The following is a 25546-nucleotide window of genomic DNA, read 5'->3' on the forward strand; positions in this document are numbered from 1 at the left end:
TGCCGGTAGATCACAGACTGCTGTGCTAGCAATGAGGGAGGCTCCGTGGGTGTGGGACCCTCCTGGCCAGGTGTGGGATATGATCTCCTGGTGTGCCTGTTTGCTTAAAGCACAGTATTGGGGTGGGAGTTACCCGATTTTCCAGGTGTTGTATGTCTCAGTTCCCCTGGCTAGGAAAAGGGATTCCCTTCCCCCTTGCGCTTCCCAGGTGAGGCAATGCCTCGCACTGCTTCAGCTCTCGCTGGTCGCTGGCACTCCCCAGTGAGATGAACCCAGTACCTCAGTTGAAAATGCAGAAATCACCGGTCTTCTGTGTCGCTCATGCTGGGAGTTGGAGACTGGAGCTGTTCCTATTCGGCCATCTTGCTCCGCCCCCTCGGTTAAACTAATTTATATTCCCACCAACAGTGTAAAAACATGCCTATTTCTCCACAGCCTCACCAGCATCTATTGTTTCTTGACTTGTTAATAAACACCCTTCTGACTGGCATGAGATAGTATCTCATTGTAGCTTTGATTTGCATTTCTCTAACAATCAGCGATGTTAAGCTTTTTTCATATATTTCTTGGCTGCATAAATGTCTTCTTTTGAGAAGTGTCTGTTCATATCCTTTGCCTAGTTTTTTCTGTTCATATCCTTTGCCCAGTTTTTTTTTCCTTGTAAATTTCTTTAAGTTCTTTGTAGATTCTGCATGTTAGACCTTTGTCATATGGATAGATTGCAAAATTTTTCTCCCATTCTGTACATTGCCTGTTTATTCTGATGATAGTTTATTTTGCTGTGCAGAAACTCTTTAGTTTAATTAGATCCCATTTGTCAATTTTGGCTTTTGGTGCAATTGCTTTTGGCATTCGTGTTGTGAAGTTTTTGCCCATGCCTATGTCCTCAGTGGTATTGCCTAGGTTTTCTTCTAGGGTTTTTAAGGTTTTAGGTCTTATATTTAAGTCTTTAATCCATCTTGAGTTAATTTTTGTATAAGCTATAAAGGGGGGGGGGTCCAGTTTCAGTTTTCTGCATATGGCTAGCCAGTTTTCCGAACACCATTTATTAAATAAGGAATCCCCTCCCCATTGCTTGTTTTTGTCAGGTTTGTCAAAGATCAGATGGTTTTAGATGTGTGGCATTATTTCTGAGGCCTCTGTTCTGTTCCATTGGTCAATATACCTGTTTTGATACCAGTACCATGCTCTTTTGGTTACTGTAGACTTATAGTATAATTTGAAGTCAGGTAGCATGATGCCTCCAGTTTTGTTCTTTTTCTTAGGATTGTCTTGGCTGTATGGGCTCTTTTTTGGTTCCATATGAAATTTAAAGTAGTTTTTTCTAATTAAATGAAGAAAGTCAATGGTAGCTTGATGGAGATCGCATTGAATCTATAAATTACTTTAGGCAGTATGGCCATTTTCATGATATTGATTCTTCCTATCCATGAGCATGGAATGTTTTTTCCATTTGTTTGTGTACCCTCTTATTTCCTTTAGCAGTGGTTTGTAGTTTTCCTTGAAGAGGTCCTTCAACATCCCTTGTAAATTGTATTCCTAGGTACTTTATCCTCTTTGTAGCAATTGTGAATGGCAGTTCATTCATGATTTGGCTCTCTGTTTGTCTATGGTGTATAGGAATGCTTGTGATTTTTGCACATTAATTTTGTATCCTGAGATTTTGCTGAAGTTGCTTATCAGCTTAAGGAGATTTGGGGCTGAGACGATGGGGTTTTCTAAATATACAATCATGTCATCTGCAAACAGAAACAATTTGATTTCCTCTCTTCCTATTCGAATACGCTTTATTTCTTTCTCTTGCCTGATTGCCCTGGCCAGAACTTCCAATACTATGTCAAATAGGAGTGGTGAGAGAGGGCATCCTGCCTTGTGCCAGTTTTCAAAGGGAATGCTTCCAGCTTTTGCCCATTCAGTATGATATTGTCTGTGGGTTTGTCATAGATATACCTCTTATTATTTTGAGATACGTTCCATCAATACCTAGTTTATTTAGAGTTTTTAACATTAATGGATGTTGAATTTTATCGAAGGCCTTTTCCGCATCTATTGAAATAATCATGTAGTTTTTGTCTTTGGTTCTGTTGATATGATAGATTATGTTTATTGATTTGTGTGTGTTGAAGCAGCCTTGCATCCCAGGGATGAAGCGGACTTGATAGTGGTGGATAAGTTTTCTGATGTGCTGCTGGATTCAGTTTGCCAGTGTTATTGAGAATTTTTGCATCAATGTTCATCAGGGATATTTGCCTGAAGTTTTTTTTGTTGTTGTTGTATCACTGCCAGGTTTTGGTGTCAGGATGATGCTGGCTTCATAAAATGAGTTAGAGAGGGATCCTTCCTTTTTAATTGTTTGTAATAGCTTCAGAAGGAATGGAACCAGCTCCTCTTTGTACCTCTGGTAGAATTCAGCTGTGAATTCATCCAGTCTTGGGCTTTTTTTGGTTGGTAGACAATTGATTACTGCCTCAACTTCAGAACTTGTTATTGGTCTATTCAGGAATTTCACTTCTTCCGGGTTTAGTCTTGGGAGGGTGTATGTGTCCAGTAATTTATCCATTTCATCTAGATTTTCCAGTTTATTTACATTGAAGTGTTTATAGTATTCTCTGATGGTAGTTTGCACTTCTCTAGGCTCAGTGGTGCTATCCTCTTTATCATTTTTTTATTGTGTCTCTTTCATTCTTCTCTCTTTTCTTCATTATTAGTCTAGCTGGTGGTCTATCTATTTTGTTAATTTTTTCCAAAAACAGCTTTGGGTTTCACTTATTTTTTGGAGGGTTTTTCTGTCTCTATCTCCTTCAATTCTGCTCTGATCTTAGTTATTTCTTGTGTTCCACTAGCTTTTGGATTTGTTTACTCTTGCTTCTCTAGCTCTTTTAATTGTGATGTTAGGGTGTCGATTTGAGATCTTTCTAGCTTTCTGATGTGGACATTTAGTGCTATAGATTTCCATCTTAACATTGCTTTAGCTGTTTCCCAGAGATTCTGGTACATTGTCTCTTTGTTCTTATTGGTTTCAGAGAACTTATTGATTTCTGCCTTGATTTTGTTATTTACCCAGGAGTCATTCAGGAGCAGGTTGTTCAATTTCCAAGTAATTGTGTGGTTTTGAGTGAGTTTCTTAATCCTGTTCTAATTTGATTGCACTGCGGTCTGAAAGACTGTTATGATTTCAGTTCTTTTGCATTTGCTGAGGAATGTTTTACTTCCAATTTTGTGGTTGATTTTAGAATAAGTGCCATGTGGCACTGAGAAGAATGTATACTCTGTTGATTTGGGTGGAGAGTTCTGTAGATGTCTGTTGGGTCCACTTGATCAAGAGCTGAGTTCAAGTCCTGAATATCCTTGTTAATTTTCTGACTCATTAATCTGTCTCATATTGACAGTGGGGTGCTAACATCTTCCACTATTATTGTGTGGGAATCTAAGTCTCTTTGTAAGTCCCTAAGAACTTGTTTTATGAATCTGGGTGCTCCTGTATTGGGTGCATATATATTTAGGATAGTTAGGTCTTCTTGTTGAATTGATCCCTTTATCATTATGTAGTGCCCTTCGTCTCTTTTGATCTTTGTTGGTTTAATGTCTGTTTTGTCAGAGACTAGCATTGCAACCCCTGATTTCTTTTGCTTTCCATTTGCTTGGTAAATTTTTCTCCATCCATTTGTTTTGAATCTATGTGTGTCTTTGCATAGGAAATGGGTCTCCTGAATACATCACACCAAAGGTTCTTGACTCTTTATCTAATTTGCCAGTCTGTATCTTTTAATTGGGGCATTTAGCCCATTTTCATTTAAGGTTAGTATTGTTATGTGTAAATTTGATCCTGTCATCATGATGCTATGTAGTTATTTTGCACACTAGTTGATGCAGTTTCTTCATAGTGTCATTGGTCTTTATATTTTGGTGTGTTTCTGCAGCAGCTGGTACTGGCTTTTCCTTTCCATATTTAGTGCTTCCTTTAGGAGCTCTTGCAAGGCAGGCTTGGTGGCGATGAAATCCCTCAGCATTTGCTTTTCTGGAAAGGATATTATTTCTTCTTCGCTTATGAAGCTTAGTTTGGCTGGATATGAAATTCTGTGTTGAAAATTCTTTTCTTTAAGAATGTTGAATATTGGCCCCTACCTCTTCTGGCTTGTAGGGTTTCTACAGAGATGTCTGCTGTTATTCTAATGGTCTTCCCTTTGTCGGTGATCTGGCCTTTCTCTCCAGCTGCCCTTAACATTTTTTCCTTCATTTTGACCTTGGAGAATCTGATGATTATGTATCTCGGGGTTGATCTTCTTATGAAGTATTTTAGTGGTATTCTCTGTATTTCCTGAATTTGAATGTTGGCCTGTCTTGCTAGGTTGGAGAAGTTCTTCTGGATAATATCCTGAAGTGTGTTTTCCAGCTTGTTTCCATTCTCCCCGTCTCCTTCAGGTACTCCAATCAATTGTAGATTCAGTATTTTTATATAGTTTCGTATTTCTTGAAGGCTTCATTTGTTCCTTTTCATTTTTTTCCTCCATTCTTGTCTGCATGCCTTATTTCAGCAAGACGGTCTTCAAACTCTGATATCCTTTTTTCTGCTAGGTCAATTCGGCTATTGGTACTTGTATATGCTTCAGAAAGTTAACATGCTATGTTCTTCAGCTCCATCAGATCATTTATGTTCCTCTCTAAACTGGTTATTCTAGTTAGCAGCTCCTCTAACTTTTCATCAAGGTTCTTAGCTTCTTTGCATTGGATTAGAGCATGCTCCTTTAGCTCAGCAGAGTTTGCTATTAATCATCTTCCGAAGCCTACTTCTGTCAATTCATCCATCTCATCCTCTGTCCAGTTCTGTACCTTCCCTTGAGAGACACTGCGATCATTTGGAGGAGAAAGGAGCTCTGGCCTTTTGAGTTTTCAGCATTTTTTTCATTGATGCTTTCTCATTTTCATGAGTTTGTCTAGTTTTGATCTTTGAAACTGCTGACCCTTGGATGGGGTTTTGTGGGAACTTTTGTTGTTGTTGATGCTTTTGTTGCTTTCTGTTTGTTTTTCTTTCAATGGTCAGGTCCCTTTTCTGAAGGGCTGGTGCTGTTTGCTGGGGGTTTACTTCAGGCCCTATTCATTTGGTTCGCTCCTGTGCCTGGAGATGTCACTCAAGGAGGCTACAGAACTACAAAGGTGGATGCCTGCTCTTTCCTCTGGGATCTCTGACCTCCAGGGGCACCAACCTGATGCCGGTAAGTATAGGGTGTCTGACAACCCCTACTGGGTGGCACGGGGAACAGGACTCATTTAACAAAGCACTTTGACTGTCCCTTGGTGGAGAGGGTGTGCTTTGCTAGGGGAAACCCACTCATCTGGGCTGCCCAGATTCTTCAGAACTAGCAGGAGGAAAGACTGAGTCTTCTGGTCTGCAGAGACTGCAACCACCCGTCCCACTAGGGCTTCAGGCCCAGGGAGATCAGAGTTCTGTCCCTGAGCCTCTGGCTGCAGTTGTTGGAGTTCCTGCAGGGAGGCCCTGCCCAGTGAGAAGGGATGGGTCAGGGTCAGGCCTGGAGAGGCACTCTGGCGTCTGCCACAGCTGGTGTGCTGGGTTATAGGGGACACCTCTTAGGACCAAGCCGTTTCCAGCCTCCCTGGCCCCAGCAGAGGAAAAGTACAGCCTGGAGCTGTAGAGATGGATGACGCCCTTCCTTTGCCTAGGGAGCTTAGTGTGTCAGGCAGCTCTCCGTCCCAGTGCTGGCTGCCGCCCTTCCCCCAAGGAGCTCAAATGGCTTAGACAGCAGGCAGCTGCAGCTGTGGTGCTGGTTGTCCCTTCCCGCAGAAACTTAGCAGGCTTAAGCAGATTCTAGCTGAAAGGGTGTTAAGAATCTGCATGGCTCCAGGGTTGGGACTCCAGGCCCCAGTGGCATGGGTTCATGAGTGGCATCTTCTGATACATGGGTTGCATAGTTCCGTGGAAAAACCACGGTTTCCCTGGCTGGGTAGCATGCTCACTCACCACCTCCCTTGGCTGGGGGATTCCCCTGCCCTGTGTGGCTCTCAGGTGGGCAGCTGCACCACACTGCTCTTCCTTCCTCTGCGCAGGTAATGCCAGTAGTCTAGTCTGCTCTGATGAGAGAAGCTGGTTACCTCAGTTGCTGGTGCAAGATTCACATGCTATTACGGTTTTTTTCAATGGGAGCCTTTGATCGCCACTGCTTCTAGTCGGCCATTTTGGCCCCGCCCCCAACTAAGAGCTTTTTAACATTAAACTCTCTATCATATATTTTCAAATAGGCAATTAAAAGAAGAAAAATAATTTTTCAAAAGGAAAACAGTTGTCGCAGACCTTTAGTTAAGACGCGCATTTGAATGACCAGGGAAATTCTAAAAGACATTTATTGTGGCTTTAATATTTGATACAAGGACAGAATTCTTTTTAAAAACCCCTTATATTCCATAATTGTGGCACCTTCGTAGACTAGAAAAATAACTATAAAATCTCCAGGCGCAGAAAAAAGAATAAATTCTAGTGTTTTCAAATATCCCATGCAAGACATGATACAATGTTTGAAGAAGAAAAATGATCTCCCAGCATTTGGGAAGTAGAAAGGTGGTGGGTGGAACCAGCCACAGTCATGACTCAGGTGGCCTTGACTGCCTCTTAGAATTTCGGGATATTTGTGCTCTGTGCCTAATGACCACAGTGTCTTAGGCTGCATACCTTTTACCTGTTTTTTCACTGTGTGTCAACTAATTTTTGAGTAAGAAACAAGATAAATCTCTGTAAATTGTATCTGTTAGACCCTGACTCTAGGAAAGAAGCACCCCCTTCACAATCCCCTTCACAATCACAGTTCCTGAGCATAGCACTTATATCTGCATGAGGGCTTTCTGTAGCCCTGAGAGTCCAAGTGTGGGGCTCCCTGGGAATGCTGGAGAGCTAATGCTCCCTAGGAACAGCTTCTAACCAATAACTGGCAGGAGTCAGTAGGTTAATACCCCAGATCGTTTGTCACTTGGTTGGACAGCTCTCAGGCATGTTCTATACTGTCTCCCAGAGGTCACCAGCAGAACTGATTCCTGGTTGCCCACAGCAATAATCTACTGAATACAAACTCTTCCCTGGCCTCCTTCTCTTTCCTGTCTCATTCCTCCCCTCTCTTACCAGTGCTGCCTGGGATCACCTGCTAAATAAGCTACTTGAATTCCCTTTTATGTAGGTAAGTATTGTTTTTGGAGATCAACCCGAGATAAGACTTGCAGGCTCCAGAACTCCTGATAACATAGGCACCTACATGGGCCAAATACACAGCCCTTTCATATGATGCAGGTACCACCAGGTTAAATTTGGATTAAAGTGATGTATTAGTCCATTCTCACACACTATAAAGATACTACCCAAGACTGGGTAATTTATAAAGGAAAGAGGTTTAGTTGACTCAATTTACATGGCTGGGGAGGCCTCAGGAAACCCACAATCATGGTGCAAGGGGGAACAAGGACCTTCCCCACATGGCAGCAGGAGAGAGAGAAAAACGAAGGAGGAATTTCCAAACACTTATTAAACCATCAGATCTCATGAGAACTCACTCACTATCATGAGAACAGCATGGGAGAATCTGTCCCCCATGCCCAATCCAATCACCTCCCTTCCTTGACACATGGGGAGTACAGGTCTCTTCCTAGACATGTGGGAATTACAATTCAAGATGAAATTTGGGTGGGGACACAGAGCCAAATCATATCAAGTGAAAATCCACATTTAGCCTCTATTAACAGGAGTGAGCCTATTATCCCAGCACTTTGGGAGGCCAGGGCTGAAGGATCACCTAAGTCTAGGAGTTTGAGGCCAACCTGGCCAACATAGTGAGACTGTATCTACAAAAAATAATGAAGAAGAAGAAGAAGAAGAAGAAGAAGAAGAAGAAGAAGAAGAAGAAGAAGAAGAAGAAGAAGAAGAAGAAGAAGAAGGAGGAGGAGGAGGAGGAGGAGGAGGAGGAGGAGGAGGAGGAGGAGGAGAATAATAATTATTAGCTGGGTGTGGTGGTGTGGACCTGTAGTCCCACCTGCTTTGGAGGATCACTTGAGCCTAGGAGTTCAAGGCTGTAATGAGCTACATTTGTGCCACTGTACTCCAGGCTGGGTGAGAGAGGAAGACCCTCTCTCTATTAAAAAGAAAATAACAAAAGACTAGTTTGGTTCTGTTCCTACCTAATCACTGTTTTCTTGTTGAGCTTTCTTACCTTCATCTGAATTAACATGTGCTTTACTGATGTCTTTCAATTAAATTGTTTTTTTTTTTTCTGTAACTTTGAATTTAGGGTGACTATTTACTGTTCATAGAGGATTTTTTTAGATATAAACTGCACAGGAATTTATGGTGAGTAAAGTAAAATATAGCCTGAACCCCCATGCCCTGGGCCTTTCATATGTGCATATTCACATAGCAAGTAGCAAGAGTAAGCACAGAGCAATCAAACACCATAGCAAGCACAAAACCAATGGCTGACTTAGAAAGAACCCTTGGATTTTTATGCTCTGGGTTTCACTCAATTCACAGTGATGTTTTTTAGCCCTTAGTGATATAACCAAATTAACACATGCCTACAGTGTCCATTAGAAACCACTGGTGGGACCAAGGCAAGAGAGAAGGAAGGAAGGAAGGAAGGAAGGAAGGAAGGAAGGAAGGAAGGAAGGAAGGAAGGAAGGAAGGAAGGAAGGAAGGAAGGAAGTCAGGAAGGCAGGGAGGGAGGGAAGGAGGGAGGGAAGGAGGAAGGGAGGGAGGGAAGGAGGGAGGGAAGGAGGGACGGAAGGAGGGAGGGAGGGAGGGAAAGGGAAGGGAAAGAGGAAAAATCCAAAGAATGCAAAGAAAAGCAAGTCTTGGGAAGTAAATAAGTTGCATGTATTCACTTACAGAATCCTTGCTACATCTGTATAAAATTATTATTATTATCATCCTATTTTATAGATGAGGAAACCAAGGCACAAAAAAGTTTTTTTTAAATGGTCCAAGCTGTAAGACCTAATAAGAAGCAAAGCCTGGATTTGGACCAAAGCAGCCTGACTACAAAGCTACATTGTGCACACCCTGAAGGTGGAAAAGAGCAGTTTCCAAGTCTATGTTAAGCTAAGCCCAGAAATCTTAGTTACTTAGTCACCCCTTTATGTGGGTCAAGGTCAGGTAAAATTTTCTTTCTACTTTCATGAAGAAAGTTTGGAAAGGAAATTAAGGGTGCCAGTGTCAGAAAACTAGGGGTAAACTGTTACTTTGGTTATCATGGAGAGTTAAGAAATTCTAAATTACATGAAGTCACCAAGTCCTGAAAATATTCAAGCAGTCCTAGGAAGGATACTCAGTGCGATGGAGAGCTAAGGACTCCTCCTAACAGCCATGGAGAGGCCATGATGGAAGCAGATTCTCCAGCCCCTGTTAAACCTTCCAATGATTACACCCCCAGGTGACAGTTTGACTGCAACCTCCTGAGACCATGAGCCAGAACTGTGCATTTAAGCCACTCCCAAATTTCTGATTCACGGAGACTGTGAGGCAATAAATATTTATTGTTTTAAGCCACTAACAGTGTGGTAATCTCCTGTGCAGCATTAGTTAACTAATATAGATTTTGGTGCTGAGAGTGGAGTTTGAACCTGTGTTAATTTACTATTGTTGGCATAGCAAAGTACCGCAGAGTAGGTGGTTTAAAGAAAGATTTATTTTCTCACAATTCTGGAGACTAGGAACCTGAGATCAAGGTGTCAGCAGATCGGTTTCCTCTGAAGCCTCCCTCCTTGGCTTGCAGATGGCCGCCCACCCCCTGTGCCTTCCCAAGATCTGCCTTCTGTGTGTCTGTATCATAATCTCCTCTTGTTGTAAGGTCACCAGTCATATTGAATTAGTGTTGTCAAATGCCAGGGGTTTGGCCTAGGTCCGGTTGCTCACCACAACGAAAGTCGATCACTGAGAAAATAAGCGTTGCCAAGGAAGAAAGGCTTTATTGCAGGTGACATCAGCCAGGAGGTGGGGGACAAGTCTCAAATCTGTTTCTCCAACCAATTAAAGTTAAGGGTTTATAGAGGAGTCGGTCAACAGACAGCAGGTGCTCAGACAAGTGACCTGGCGTCTTACTGTCTGGATGCAGTGATCTAGGAAGTTTCAGCTTTTTGATACTATCTGGGATGAAAATTGGATTGGTTTCTCTAGGGCCCACCCTAATTACTTCATCTTAACTTAGTAATCTTTTTAAAGACTGATTCTCCAAGTACAATCATATTCTGAAGTACACAGAGTCAGGATTTCAACATGTGAATTCTGGAGGAACAAAATCTAACCCCTAACAGAACCCATTCCATCTCTGCCACTTACTAAATGTCAGGTTTTAAGAAGTTTTGTGATTTTCTCTATAAAATGTAAATGATAGTACCCAACTCGGAGGACTGTTTTGAACATTTATATTTAAGTCACTCAATACTGCGTCTCGCACATAATAGGTGAGCTATAAGTATTTGCTGACACTGACACTCAACGAAACAGCACTCTGTCAACCCATTTTAAAGCATCTGATTGTCAAGCCCACTGCAAACCTTGTTAAACCAATCTCTTCCTTTTAAACCAGACTAGTGAAATTTTACTGTGCATTTTTCCATGTGTTTAATTGCACAGAGGAAGCATTAATGGAAATAAACCTTAGAGGTAGAAAATAATTAGAAAATTTTTGCCAAGAAAAAAATGTTGTTGCTTTAATTTAAACTTTAATTTAGCTCTCTGGAAAGGGCTTTTGCTTTCTCTTATTTGAATTTTATTTTAATAATTCACAGGCAGTGCTGTTGACATGCTCTCATGACCAACGTCAAATTTAATTTATTTTCACCAGCCCAAAGCGCAGATGCCTGCTATTATCATGGCTGCTGCTGTGCTCAACTGGTTCTTGCAATAGATGAACATAGAAATAAATTGTCTGCAGAGGGTTTTCTGTGCCATGTTTTATACCCTACTGTGACTCAAGAGATGATAACTTTTATAAAAATTTTGTACAATTTATATAGTTAATTAAAATAGAACTGAGCTGGGCACAGGGGCTTGCACCTGTAATCCCAGCACTATGGGAGGCGGAGGCAGGAGAATCACTTGAGCCCTGGAGTTCAAGACCAGCCTGGGCAACATAGTGAGATCCATCTGTACAAAAAATTTAAAAATATTAACTGGGTGTGGTGGCATACACCTGTAGTCCCAGCTATTTGGGAGCTGAAGTGGGAATATTGCTTGAGCCCAGGAGTTTGAGGCTGCAGTGACCCATGATTGTGCCACAGCACTCCAGCCTGGGTGACAGAGTGAGACTTGATCTCAAAATAAAAATAAAAAAAAAAAAAAACTAGATGCTTATCTCTCTCACTTCTAGGTTCCTGACTTCTTAGGTGTGACCACAATTGAAGTGACCTGACCCGAGTGTCCATCTCTTCCACAAGGAATCCATATGAAGAAGTAACTGCTCTCAGGAACAACGTTTATAAGGAAGACTGACACACACACACACATAAAAAGCTTGCTAATTATTTTTTAAAGGATTACAACACAAGTCTCGTGGTATTTTTTTCTTACACATTCTGTACCATATAAAATGAAGGGAGAGAAAGTGCCCAGTGTGGAGTTCTGTGGTTTCTCCTGCATCCCACTAGGCTACCTGGGAGCATCACAGAGAGCATAATCTTGAGTTAGCAGAAATGGGGAGAACTAGGCAAATTTAGTGTTGTGGAGAGGAAATAATGTAAAGAGCTCCCATCTTCCTTCACTTGAGAGCATGGGGCTGGGTTGTGGGACAATGTGAGGGAAGACGGAAGAGTAGTAAAAGCTTGGAGCAGCTGCTTTGCAAAATGGAATGATAGGGAGCATTGAGGACAAGAGAAATGATTGCTGAGCAGCGTGGTGGCCCTGGTGAGGTTGGAGGCTTATTTTTAGAAGGCTGCCAAGCAGTTGAGGACGGGAGATTTTCCTCGACAACTTGGTGTAGAATTGGGCCCACATTAAAGGAGACAGGGCAGAAGCAGAGAGCACAGTGAGGGAGCAAGAATGGCCAGAGTTGAAGATCCTGGTTGCAGAGCCTTGACCCTCCCTCCTGTGTGGCACTTGGTGAAGTCAGGGATGGTTTTAGTAGAGAACATGTGCTAACTTTTCTCATCCCCCAGGTGTGAGAACCGTTATGCCATGAACAACAGCATCACACATTGGCTGAGCCAAGCCTTCCTGACTGGGCATCAGTGGTTTTCTAAGCTAGTATCACTGCTACTTTGCCTCATGCATACAAATCTAAGTTCAAAACCTATCTTTCTTGTTCAGTGACTCCATTTTTAGCTACTTGATCCACATACTTGAGAGCTTGAGGAATGGAGAATCTTGAGGTCAAAGAAGGCTAAAGCAACCATGTGGAGCAGGCATCCTCCACCTCCTCTTTTCTCCACCAATCACAATAACATGCTAGGATAAAGAAAGAAAGAAACTAGAAAGTGGTCTAATACAACCTTGAGTGAGGTACTCTTTGAGCCTCAGTTTTCTTTCCTACAGAATACAAACTTTAGTTAATAGCAATCGTCTATTCCTAGAGAGGGTGATTATTCAATGGCATATCAAGCACTTGGCACTATTGCAGCACACTTAGTTGGTGCTCAATAAATGGTTGCTATGTATTAGGTAATGACCAGACAATGTGCGCTATATACCATTTTGTGCAATTTATGTTGTCTTTGCCTGTGTTCTGCAAAAGCAGATTCTGAGACAACAGCTTATCAATATAGCTGAAAACTCCTGTATTAGGGAGTACAATTCCAGGGAAGCAGAAGTGAGGGAAAAGAGTAGGGCAGAGAAGACAACAGAGCAAGTATGAGTTAGGGCACTGTAGAGATAGCTGCTGCTTCATAATAAAACTAACTGTAATATTTCATGGATCCTGCTTCTGAAAGGCCTTAAGGGCTACTGAGTCTCAAGACAGTCTGTTGGCAGGGTGGCAATGGAAGAGGAGGAGAATTTATCCACTAGCTTTCATCTCCCACTGATCAAAAGTCTACCCCATCAGGCATTAACTTTTCTGCACCTTGCCATGCACCCCTGTGAGTGTCAGGCAGGTCTTGATGTATCTTAAGCCTCAGTGGCAAGATGGAAGACAGCCCTGAATTGAAGACAAGGGGATCAAGCTGTGGGCTTGAGACAAGGCACTGCCAGGCAGCTCCTGCACAATGTCTGCTGTGGCCCTGCAGTGATGAGAATCTACCTAAAGTTGGTCTCCAGAGTGAAAGCCAGGAAGCAAGAGTCCTGGAGACAGGTGAGCCTGGGATGATCTGAAGAGAAGCTAAAAGTTCCTTTCACACCTGGGCTTTGAGAACCTCTTTTGAATATATTGAATTATATATTTCCACTTAAATATCTGGGAAATGAAGATATAGCTCCAACCTTCGGGAGTTCCTAACATTCAAGCTTTCTTTTACTTAGCAGGTGACCTAAAGTGTATCAAAAAGCTATTGGTAAAAAAAAAATCAAGATTTAAGTACTAGAGGGATATTTAACAAATCAAATATTTTGTAAGAAAAAATCTCTGTACTATGAATAATTGCCCTTTAACCATTCTATTGTGATATGTTGGATTTTCTACTGAGAAAATGCTCTTGCACAATATCTTTCTTTTTTAGACTACTTTGATTCAGTTGGCTATTAGATTCTGTTGCATTGGGAATTCTTAGCATTTTCTGCTTGAAATCTGAAGCCTATTTGTTACACAATATGTCTGACTCACATATCCAGCCTCAAACTACTTGAGAGAAGAGGAAGTTCCTTATATGGTTGTACTCCTCCACGGCATCCCTAGAGGATAACAAACTCTCAATATTTGTTGAGTAGGAAACAGCCTAAATGCCAGGCATTAGATGAATGTTAAATAAATGATGGGGCAACCATACAATGGAATTTCACATAGCACAGTTCTAAAAAAATAAGAAGTTTTTTCTAATACAGTTATAAGAAGAAGGAAGACAGTTATTTTAGGTAAAATAAACACATTGCAGAAAAATATGTATAAAAATCCTATTTTGATTGCATGTTTATACACACATGTAGGTGGATATGCATATTTAGAAATCTAGAAGGTAAGATTACACAATAAACTGACAAAGGCTATTATCTCCAGGGATGAGATTGGTAGAAGGGGAAAGAATTTTCTCCTTTCACTTGTACTGTTTGTGTTTTTTACAACAAATATTTGTTACTTGTGTAATCTAAAAATGAACAAGTAAAAGAAATAATGCCTTGAATTAATCATGTGTATTTGATGATGCAGTAGAAAAACAGGCAACTGGATACAAATAAATACTTAGTTTTGACACTGAATTAGTTCAGGTACCATCTCTCATTTCATTCTGCATGGAAAAATTGCTACTTCCATTTTTTTTTAAATCCCTATGAGAGCCATTGGAACCTCTGCATTCTCAACTTCCCCCAAAATAACAGTGTTCTTGGCTGACTTGCTTGGCTATATATCATTGTATTTACAGCATCATCCTTTCTTTCGCCGAGAGTTCTGTTTACAATTCTAATGAAGAGATAAAAACCTTGTAACCAATATAGGTCACTCAGCTATGCATAACCGGGCTGGTTGTCTTTGCTTTTTTTAATTCTCAGATTTTCACTTCCTAAATCTGCTCTAAATGGTAATATTTTTGTGCACTGCAAACATGTAATAATATAGTATTCAGATGCTCTTGCATAAATGGTCTCTACATCCTAATCAATCCCACATAGCAAAGTATGATAAATACATGTTTAAAGTCCTTAGAAGTGGATAAGGTATTTCAGGCTGTGTTCATTTCTCGAATCTTTTTGTGACTTCTCTCATGATGCTTAGAGAATTACCCAAAAAGGAGAGAACCCAGCTTTTCCCAGGAAGGGCACAGAAATGGGATAAAACATAGCTGGTTCCTGGATTTGCATTACCAACCTTGTCACTCGGACCCTCCGACGTTTCCTAAGCACCACCAAAGAACCATCTTTGGATCTCATATCACCATTCTTCATTCCCCCTTATTTATCACTCCTTTTCACCTCACAATCTTCATTCCCAAACCACCAATTACATATAAAGAGTAAATGTGTTCGAATGTCAGAACATTTATCTTAGGTATCAGAGAATCCTTTGGAAAAATTTAGGAAATTCATGACATCAAGGAAGGCTACATGGGTCCTGTAGAAAGAAGAGAAGGATTAAAGACAGCCCTCTGCTAGCAAAATGCCAAAGAGCCTAAGATCTGATTTAGGAGGAACATTTTGGTATACTAAACACGACCGAACAACACACAGCCCATAAAAAATCCCAAGCAATAAAAGCCGACAACAATTTGAAGGAACCAATATTTATTACCATAGAACCACTATGTCCTCAGACTTTTGACACTCACAACTTTGCTTTTCTAAAGGAAACAATAATGCAAAGAGTGTGGTCATAACCAATGAGCAGACTAACCCTTTAGTTAGAGAAGACCTATAAACCTACATGGAAAAAAATTGTTATTTTTTGCCATCTTCTGAATGAGATTTAACATTTATTTTGATAATTAATTTGGCAACAAATGGCAATTATCTTATTAGAATCCATGACTTTGGAGCCAGTACAGATATTTTTATATCACATCACAGTTGTTGCAGGGGTCTTGAAACACTGTTCACATTTACCACTATTCAAAATTATGGTAGTTGATTGATTTGCCACTAGACCTCATTAATTAATATGTAAATAAGAAATCAACATATTACAATGCCATAAATTTTATATTTTGATACTTGTATTTTAGTATAATTGGCTTCCTTTGCAATTCTGCATGTTTTACTTTTACTGTAAAAATACGATTCTGAAAAGGGATCGACAGACTTCAATGGACTTCAGAGGCATGAGAAAACCAGTTAAGACCAGAAAAACCAGCCAACTAAGTTTGGCCAAAATTGTTCACCCATGCCACAGTAATCTTAATACTGTTGTTTTGAGCCATTAACTTTGGGGGTGTTTGATTAAATCACAAAAAATAACTGATACATGTCGCTACTACTATTTATTTAATATTTTTTCTCTAAATCAACTTTTTCCTTTAAATAAATCATTGCTTAAACAGTCTTTATTGCACCACAGCAAATAGAAAAACATTTTTATTTGACTCAGATAGAAGCAAACTAAAAACAAATACGAGGAAAACATTAAGCATTGCTACTAAATTTTGGCTAGATAGATAAATGTTGTCTGGGAAGGCTCTTTATTAAATAAAAAAAGAGATGACTAAGTGCTGGAGAGTGACAAAGATACATTGCCTCCCAAGGGAGACCTTCACCTTGATAAAGAAGGACCAAGAAAGAAGTGTGTGATTCAACTTTATTTCATCTCCTGCTCCTTTTCCTCTTATAAGCAGGAATCTCAGTGGGTGGTCTTGGCCCACATTTTGGAAAGCATTGATGTCATCAGACTTGCAGAAAAATGGTATCTTTATGTAGATGTATTAATTCATCCTCACACTGCTATAAAGAACTGCCTGAGTCTGGGTAATTTATAAAGAAAAGAGGTTTAATTGACGTACAGTTTCTCATGGCTGGGGAGGCCTCAGAAAACTTACAATCATGGTGGGAGGAGAAGCTGGCATGTCTTACGTGGCAACAGGCAAGAAAGAGTGTGTGAAGGAGGAACTGTCAAACACATATAAAACCATCAGGTCTCCTGAGAACTCACTCACTATGATGAGAACAGCACGGGGGAAACCGCTCCCATGATCCAATTACCTCCTACCAAGTCCTTCCCTCAACACGTGGGGATTACAGGGATTACAATTCAAGATGAGATTTTGGTGGGGACACAGAGCCAGACCATATCAGTAGATGAGTGCTTTATATCATAATATGAAAATGAAATGGCATATATCTGAGAATGCTTGGGCCACACTGTAGACATTCACCCAGACTATGACTGTGAGGGCTCTGGAATACTGCAAACTGACAAGTTTGATAACATGGATAGGAACACTGAGGCCCAATGAGATTAGACATTGACCAGGGCCATTCAGGGAATCAGAGGCAAAGCCTCAGGTGTAAAAAAATAATTTTGAATAATTTCACTCCTGTCACCAGAGGACAGAGAACATAGCTTTCAAAATTATATAGACATTCAGATCTCATGTGTTAAATTAGGGAGCTGGTATAAAAGACCCAGAATCCACCCCACCCTAAGTTCTACCTTTCTATGAACCCGTGAGTTTCAATGCTGTAGCACAAATAACCCAAATAATTCACTAAGGAATAATAAAGGAAGAGGGTAAGGAATTAAAGAACATTGACTTACACATGGAGAAAATTATTTGGTTTTCACTCTTCCATCCCTCTGCTTTGGTCAAGGTGAAGTGTTTTGCATTAAGCCCAGCACATATAACAATAAATGCCATCTATGGTTAATATTGAAAATGATAATATTAAATAGCAGAGCAGGTTAAGAACTTGGACTCAGAATGTGAATTTTGTTCCCCCGCCCATCCTAAATTTCCTAGCCTGACAGCTGAATTTACTTCTCTTTGCCTCAATTTCTTCAACTGTAAAATGTGCATTAAAAAGTATTTGCATCAAAGGAAGATTAAAGGCGGTAATACATGAAAGTATTTAGAATGCTGTCTAGTACCTAGTAAATATACTGCACAGCAATAACAAGATTGCATAAGTAATCAACAAACTTTAACCCACGATGATAATAATAATGATAATTACATAAATCAATGTATCAACAGCAAACCATTGTTTAGAAAGAGACTTTGAGTAAACTTCTCCCTCTAAAACAAATTCTCACTATTCTTTTATCTGTCAAACATGGAACCATGACATTGTCTTTTGGATTCATATTATGATTAATTCCAGAAACATATGTCCAGAGAATACATGGTTTTTGCTACTGCTCATCATTTTTACTTTGTGACAACATTTTAATCCATGATGATGGATATGATCCACCAGTGCAGATAAAATGTATATGAGAATTTTGAGAGTGTGAAAATATTTAAGATTTTCCTCACCCTCACCACACTTCTCTCCCTGTTACTCAGCTCCTTTTCCCTTCTATATCCCTATGATAATCTGCAATGTATCTATGTTCTAGCTCCAAGAGCAACCCTGGCATTTGAATAATATTCATGCATGCCATGCTATTTTGGTAAAATTCATTTTCCAAAAACAGCATTATAAGAAAGTGAGGCCAAAAAGAACTCACTGTTCTCTCTCACACTGGCACACTGAGGTGTCTGCTTAACCTGCCTGTGGGCTCAGGTATTTCAAACCATGGTACATTTTTTTCTCTTTTGCTCTAAATGGCATCACAACGTTAGCCTGTTGCCAAGTCGGACTTAAATTAAACTAAGGTATGCAAAAAGATGATACTGTTTCTCTAGTTCCTAGTGTGACATTAGGTAGGTTAATGGGTTGCTATGGTGATCATTTTTAGCAACAAAAATGAATAATGGTAAAGAGAACATGTTTTAGAGTCAGATTTTTTTAAAGTTCAAAATCACATTATGTCACTTGTTATATGTTTGGCTGACTGAGCAATTTACTTGGCCTTTCCTGGTACATGTTCTCATGGGTAAAATGATCCAAATAATACCTATCTTGGGAAATTATTATCCTAATTAGTTCTCAGAATAACTCTGTAGTGTAGGTATCACTAGGACCATTTTATAGACAAGTCATATACTTTGCCCAAAGTCACAAGGCTAGTTAATGGCACAGCTGAGAGACCCAAATCATGATTTCTGGGGGCTAACTAGGTTCAGCTAGGTGGTTTTCACATAAGGGTACTCATGCAGCTGCAGTCAGATGTTAATCGAGCTAAAGTCATCTCAAAGGCTTCCTTACACACATGCCTGATTTTGATGCTGGCTCTTGGCTGGGACTTCAGTCTGGCACTATCAGCCAAAGTAGCCACATGTGATCTCATCATGTGGCCTGGGCCTCCTCATAGCATAGTGGCAAGTTTCCAAACCTCACAAGCAAAGCAGCATCACTTTCTGTTCATTGAAAGGAAGTCACTAAAGCTGGTCTATATTCAAACACCTTGTATTCAACATGACAGTAGATTAATAGCTTCAAAGTGCTGATGGAAAATATGTGAATCCTAGAATTATATATGTAGCTAAACTGATATCAAATCGTAGTTTTCTTTTTTAAACAGATCCAATTTAGGATGTTTAAAATTGCTCATGTAATTTTTTCAGTAAAACATCAGTATTTCTTAGTTTATTGTTTTTTTGTTGTTGTTGTTAGCAGGTTTTGTGACTTAGCATGAAATATGTTTTATCAACACAGGAAGGTAGAAAATAAAGAACAACAAAGAGAATAGAGGTATAAAATAATAAAGATAAAAGCAGAAAGCAGTAAGATACAAAGCATAACAAAAATGCAACATAGTTAAGATAACTAAATATGTATATTTTGAAGACTACTCAAACACTATGAACCTTTGGCAAGTATGAGCCTAGAAATGACACAAGGGGCAACTAGAAGACAACTCTGAAAGGCAGGAAGGCAAAGGAGTCTGATTAGGAGCTCCAGAACTGGGGGAAGAACACTGACGCAAGACATCTTAGGACCATCCCCACAACAGCAGAAGGCAACCCAACTTAGCAACAGAAGGAGATTGAGGTGGTCTCATTCCTCCCCCAGGACACCTTGGAGCACTGTTGACAACACCAGATGAGCCTGAGAGCATGTGCGAGGGTGATTGACAGGGAGCCCTGCTAAAGGTAAGTGGGTAAATGAAGTGCTGCCTTTCCCCACTGAACCTGAGACTTATTTCCCTTACTGGGAGACATCAAGATGGCTGGGCAGCCCAGGAAAGAGAGACACCACTGTAACAAGCACTTGACCCAGGATACCTATTTGTCCTCATGGGCCTGACACTCTCTTTCCCCACCTAGAGACACTGGGCAGCCAGTCGCCACCAGTGAGAAGATTCAAAACCAACACCCAGCTCAGGAAGCACGCATCATCATCAATGTCAACAGATACTTTATTGCCCCATTTACAGCATAGGTGACCTGGCCTAGGGAATCTCCTTCACCCCATCAAGTGGCACTACTAGGGATTACTAGTGTCGCCTTTTGGGAAGCCCCCAAATTACCAAACCACACAGACCAAAATAACACCATACAGTGTCTGAAAATTAAATTGTCATTGAAACCAACCGCCCATAAAGGTAAACCAGGACCTGCACACCAAACCTAAACAGAGTGTCTGCACACATTCAGACTGCTTGCTGTGGTTTGGATATGGTTTGTTTGGCCTTGCCAAGTCTCCTCTTGAAATCTGGTCCCCAATGTTGGAAGTAGGGCCTGGTGGCAGGTGTTTGGTTCCTGAAGACAGATCCTTTAGGAATGACTTGGTGCCATTCTTATGGTAATCAGTGAGTTCTTTCTCTATTAACTCTGAGGGAACTGATTGTGATTGTTAAAAGAGCCTGACACCTCCTCCCCCTTCTGGTGCTTCCTTCCTCTTGACAAAAAGAAAAAAAAAAAAAAAGTCAAGATAGATTTCTTAAAATGGGTTTGAACAGCCCAAAGGAAAACAATAAAAAACAAAGAAAGGAATGAAAAAGAGGTGAAACAAATGGAAAACAGGAAAACGCATAATAAAATTGTTATGGGATCTTTGGGGTGTCGATTTTCTAGCCAGAAACCTCTGTGGCCAGCAGCGCCTTTGCCCAAGTTCTTGTCCTGCATCCAGGAAGAATAAGGTACACAGACAAGTGAAGGGTAAACACGACAAGCATGAGCTTCACTAAGTGTTACGACAGCTCGGAGGACCCGCAGTGGGTAGTGGGTAGCTCTTCTCCATAGCCAGGTTGTCCTATGGAGTGTTCAGCTCTCAGCAGACAGGAGGCCCTGGAGAGGATTGCTTCTCTCTGCAACTGGTAGTTCCCATGTCTCTGCAGGTCTCTGAAGCTCTCAGCAGAGAGGGTAACTCCTTTCTGTAGCTGGTTGTCCAGAGGTCTCTTCATCCTCTCCATCCTCTACCCTGCTGTGCCTGAGCCTGGGGCTTTTATGAACCCCAGAAGGGAGAAAGTGTGTGCTGATTGGTACATGGGCAGCCATGGGTATGGCTGGAAGAGGCACCACAGTCCCCACTCCCATCTGCAGGCCTGGGAGCCCAGCCCTCAGCCTTCAGGCCTGAAGGTGAGGCCTTACTGGGACCCACCCCCTTCTGCCCAGGAGCCTGTCTGTCTCCCACAGCCATCCATGGTGCCCAGGCTGCTGGCACCAAAGGGCATGTGCAGGACAGCACCCAACCACCCTTGGCTTCCCCTCCTGCGCTTCTAAGCACCCAAAGTCCAGAGGGGGCTGAGGTGGCAGGGGGTTGGCATGTCAATACCGCCCCAAGCCTGAGCATGCCTGGCCAAGCCGTGACAGCACCTGAGCTTGGCCTTAACCCTGCTCAGAGATCAGAGCAGGTGCCAGGAGCCAGGAGAAGCCAGGCAGTGGGAGCAGGCACCTCCATGTCTGCAGTGGTGTGGGGTGCCTTCCCAGGCCCCTCAAGCATGCAGAAATGCCTAGGTCTGCAGCCCTGGTCTGGGCAGCTGCAGCCGTACCCCAGGAGGCAGGGCTCCTGCCTGCTCTGTGGAGCTGGAGGCCCAAATCCGTAGCCATGACTTGGGGGGCAGCAATGCCTCCCAGGAGGGTGGGGACCCTGCCTCCTCCCAACTCCCAAGAGTAGAGGGGTGCTGGGTTGCAGCCACAGCTTGGGTAGTTGCAGTTATACCTGGGGAGCTCTTGCCCCACCAACTTGGAAGGGGCAGGGCTCCCGTTTTTCCCTGGCTCTCACTGCTTCCGTGGAGCACTGCACCCCTGGCCATGCCCCCTCACAGCCTGGGATGGGGGCCCAAGTCCTCACTGGGCCTCGGCCAGCATCTGGGGACAGGGGCGATGTTGCCACGAGCTCCTCCTGTGGCCCTGAAGCTCAGGGGTGCCTCCTAGAATGGCAGAAGTGGGTGGGAGCAGACAAAATGGCAGACTTAAGTCCTAACATTTCAATAACCACACAAAGGTTCTCTACCTAGTAGTGGATCTGGTTTGATGAGGCAGACACTCACACAAGTCAGGCAAAGTGGATTGGATTTATTAGTCACAGATAGGCAGCAAGGGTCAACTGGAGCCTAGGATCCACTACAAGCAGGTCCTCCATGGCCCAGGAAAGCTGCCCAGGGCAGATGGAGTCTTGCCTGCATTTGCTCCACATCGCACTGCAGCTGAGGGACCCAAACCTGCTGTGCCCTGGCTTTACATTCCTTGGGTGACACTTGGCGTCCTGATCTCAAGCCTTGCAGGACACCTTGTTCTAGGAGTTAGGACACAGTCTGGGTTGTTCCAGATACGATCTCCTTATCTCAAGATAACTCATTCTTAATATAGTCTACCTGAGGATTGCAAGCAAAAGTGGAAGAGCTGGGTCAGCCAACATCATCCAGGGACCTGTCCTCCTGCAATTGCCTTAAATATAAAGTGTCTAAATAAACTGCTTAAAAGGCAGAGATAGGCAAAACAGATAAACAAAATGACCAACTTTATGCTGTTGATAAGGAACTGACTTCAAAATCAACAGCATAGATAAGTTAAAAGTAAAGGATGAAGAAAGGTGTGTATGCAAACATCAATCAACAAAAATGAGGTCAGCCTCCATGTATTACCATAGCTATTTTTTTAGAACATAAGATTGATAAGATTGTGTGAAATAAAATTGAATTGGAAAATCATACATAAATTTGAATCCAAATATAATAACATGTATGTAAAACAGCACTCATATTTATTCAGGTACATTTTTACATGTTCAAGTGAACAGAAAAAGATTGGGGAGTTGATAATCCACACTGTTTTTTAACAATTGGTTGTTTTGGGGAGGGTTGAGGGGGTTGGGGATTGGGGAGGGCTGTGATGAAAGAGAAATGTTTTAACTTCATGTAAGGAGGATATATTCACATATTTCTCAGGTGATTTTTTTTTTGTAATGAACACCTGGCAACGGCAGTTTGAATGAGTGGTAACACTTTCTCTTACTGCAGTCTGCAGCGTCATCGTTGCCTACATTAATATCCTCTTGAGCTAAGGTCAGCAAATGCCAGATCTGTATAAACACAAAAGATCTTTAAGAGTTTAATGAATGAATAATGAGATTTGCTGAGTGGCATCTAAAGAAATGAAAAAGTTGGTTATCCGGTGGCTCAAGCCTGTAATCCCAGCACTTTGGGAGGCCGAGACAGGCGGATCACGAGGTCAGGAGATCGAGACCATCCTGGCTAACACAGTGAAACCCCGTTTCTACTAAAAAATACAAAAAAATAGCCGGGCGAGGTGGCGGGCGCCTGTAGTCCCAGCTACTCGGGAGGCTGAGGCAGGAGAATGGCGCAAACCCGGGAGGTGGAGCTTGCAGTGAGCTGAGATCCAGCCACTGCACTCCAGCCTGGGCGACGGAGCCAGATTCCGTCTCAAAAAAAAAAAAAAAAAAAAAAAGGTTGGTTATCGACTTTGGGGAAAACCCCCAGCCATGAGAACTGCATACCCATTCACTGAGCAGATATTTATTCTAAATCTAGCTGCATTCCTGGAGCTGGAGCATCAATAGTGAACAAAACCCAGTCCCTGCCATATGGAGAGAACTTTTTAAGGGAAGGAGGCAGTAAATAGCTACATAGACAAAGAAATCACATCTTATGCAGTAATATTTGCTCTGAAGAAAACTAAGGCAAGGTGAGAACAGGAGAAGCCTTATTTGATGTGGTGATTGAAGAAGGCCTTTCTGGGTAGGTAACATCCAAGCCATGTTTTAGGAATGGAAGCGGACCACTCAGGGATGTGGGGGAGAGTTTTGAGGCAGAGGGAATAGCACATGCAAAGTTCCTGAGGTGGAATGCTCCTCGGTGTGTTTGAGAAGCAGCGAGGGCCCCATGGCTGAAGAAGCTGTTGGGGCCATGCAAGGGAAGGAGGTGGGATCAGAGGAGTAGATGAGGGCTACATCACCCAGGGATTTGGGGGCCATGTGAGAACGTCAGAGTTTATTTTGAGATGAGAAGCCACTGGGGGATTTTGGGTGGAGGAGCAACATGATCTGGTTCGCGTCAATCTAGAATGGTGAAAAGGGTTTCCTATCGAAAGAATTTGAGGGAAATACAGACTGGACTCTACCATTTCTCCTCAGTTTCAGCAGCCTTTCTAAACCCCTACCATTAATTTATCCAGTTATCCTACAGTTGATCCCCACAATACTAAGTCACCAGAAAACCTTTCCAAGAGATACATGCTTTCTCAGTTCTCCAAAATTACAAAGTATTTCTAACTTCTCAACCTCTGGCAAATTCCCAGCAACCCAACATGAATCCAAACCTATTGGGAAACTTGAAGAAACAATTGAACCAAATAATAGAGTGATAATAATAACTCTCATTATTGAACACCTACTACATTTCAGACATTGAACCAAGTCCTTTATGTTTTATTTAGTACTTATAATCCTAACAGCACACTGAAGTGAGTATTACCATTGTCTTCTTACATTTAGCAAACTGAACCTAAAACAGATAAATGTGATAAGATCACATAAGTAATAAAACCTGCACTTAAAGTTTATTCTGAGACAATATCTCATATCACACTCACTCATAAGCCGCCTGCCACCCCAGTCTTCACTCTACTGAATATGCCAAGGGCTTGGCCTCCAGCAGGGGCCTGGGCTCTTGCTATACTCAGCTGGCTACTCAGCATTCAGGGAAGCCATTCCTAATTGTCCACTGCAAAGCTCCCCGCTCTTCCCAGCCACTCTGAATTCCATCACTTTACTTTCTTCACAGCACACACCACACCCTTACATCATCTTGCCATTCATTTCCTAATTTCTGCCTTCCTCCACTAGAACGTAAATGCTGCAAATCCAACACATAGTACACAGTCTATAAATATTCATTGACTGAGTGAATGAATGACTGTGCCTGGGTCTATCCGACATCAAATCCATGCTTTTCTCACCATATCGAGTTGCCTCCTGGCTTACAGTCTACAAACATTCCCTTTGTCATCTATTGTGGCTAAAAGCAGCAGTAACTGTGTGTGTGGATACACAAACACACACACACACACACACACACACGCAGAGAGAGAGAGAGGTCTCTCTCATTCTCTAGCCCAGGATGGAGTGCAGTGGTAGGATCAGAGCTCACTGCAGCCTTGAACTCCTGGGCTCCAGTGATCTTCCTACCTCAGCCTCCCAAGTAACTAGGACTACAGATGTTCACCACCATGTCTGGTTAAGTTTTTTAAAAATTTTAAATATTTTAGAAAAAAATAACCAGGCCTGGTGGCATACACCTGTAGTCCCAGCTACTCAGGATGCTGAGGCAGGAGAATCACTTGAACCTGGAAGGCGGAGGTTGCAGTGAGCTGAGATCACACCACTGCACTCCAGCCTGGGCGACAGAGCAAGACTCTGTCTCAAAAAAAAAAAAAAAACTTAATATTTTGTACAGATGGGGGTCGCACTTTGTTGCCCAGACTG

General features: G+C 41.9%; 1 long non-coding RNA gene across 2 annotated transcripts in view; it reads left to right on the forward strand.

Moving 5' to 3' along the window:
* Window positions 1-14329, forward strand: part of LOC102141547 (uncharacterized) — a 40234-nt gene extending 25905 nt beyond the window's left edge. Inside the window, exons 2-4 of one of the 2 annotated variants that reach the window (XR_281350.5) lie at window positions 5042-5213; window positions 7130-7181; window positions 11358-14329. This is a non-coding gene — a long non-coding RNA (uncharacterized lncRNA). The remainder of the gene's footprint in view (window positions 1-5041; window positions 5214-7129; window positions 7182-11357) is intronic. The other variant, XR_012418420.1, reaches the window with a different exon arrangement.
* Window positions 14330-25546: the final 11217 nt, after the last annotated feature.

The sequence above is a fragment of the Macaca fascicularis genome, chromosome 10 (assembly GCF_037993035.2).
Source record: "Macaca fascicularis isolate 582-1 chromosome 10, T2T-MFA8v1.1".
Taxonomy (NCBI): Eukaryota; Metazoa; Chordata; class Mammalia; order Primates; family Cercopithecidae; genus Macaca; species Macaca fascicularis.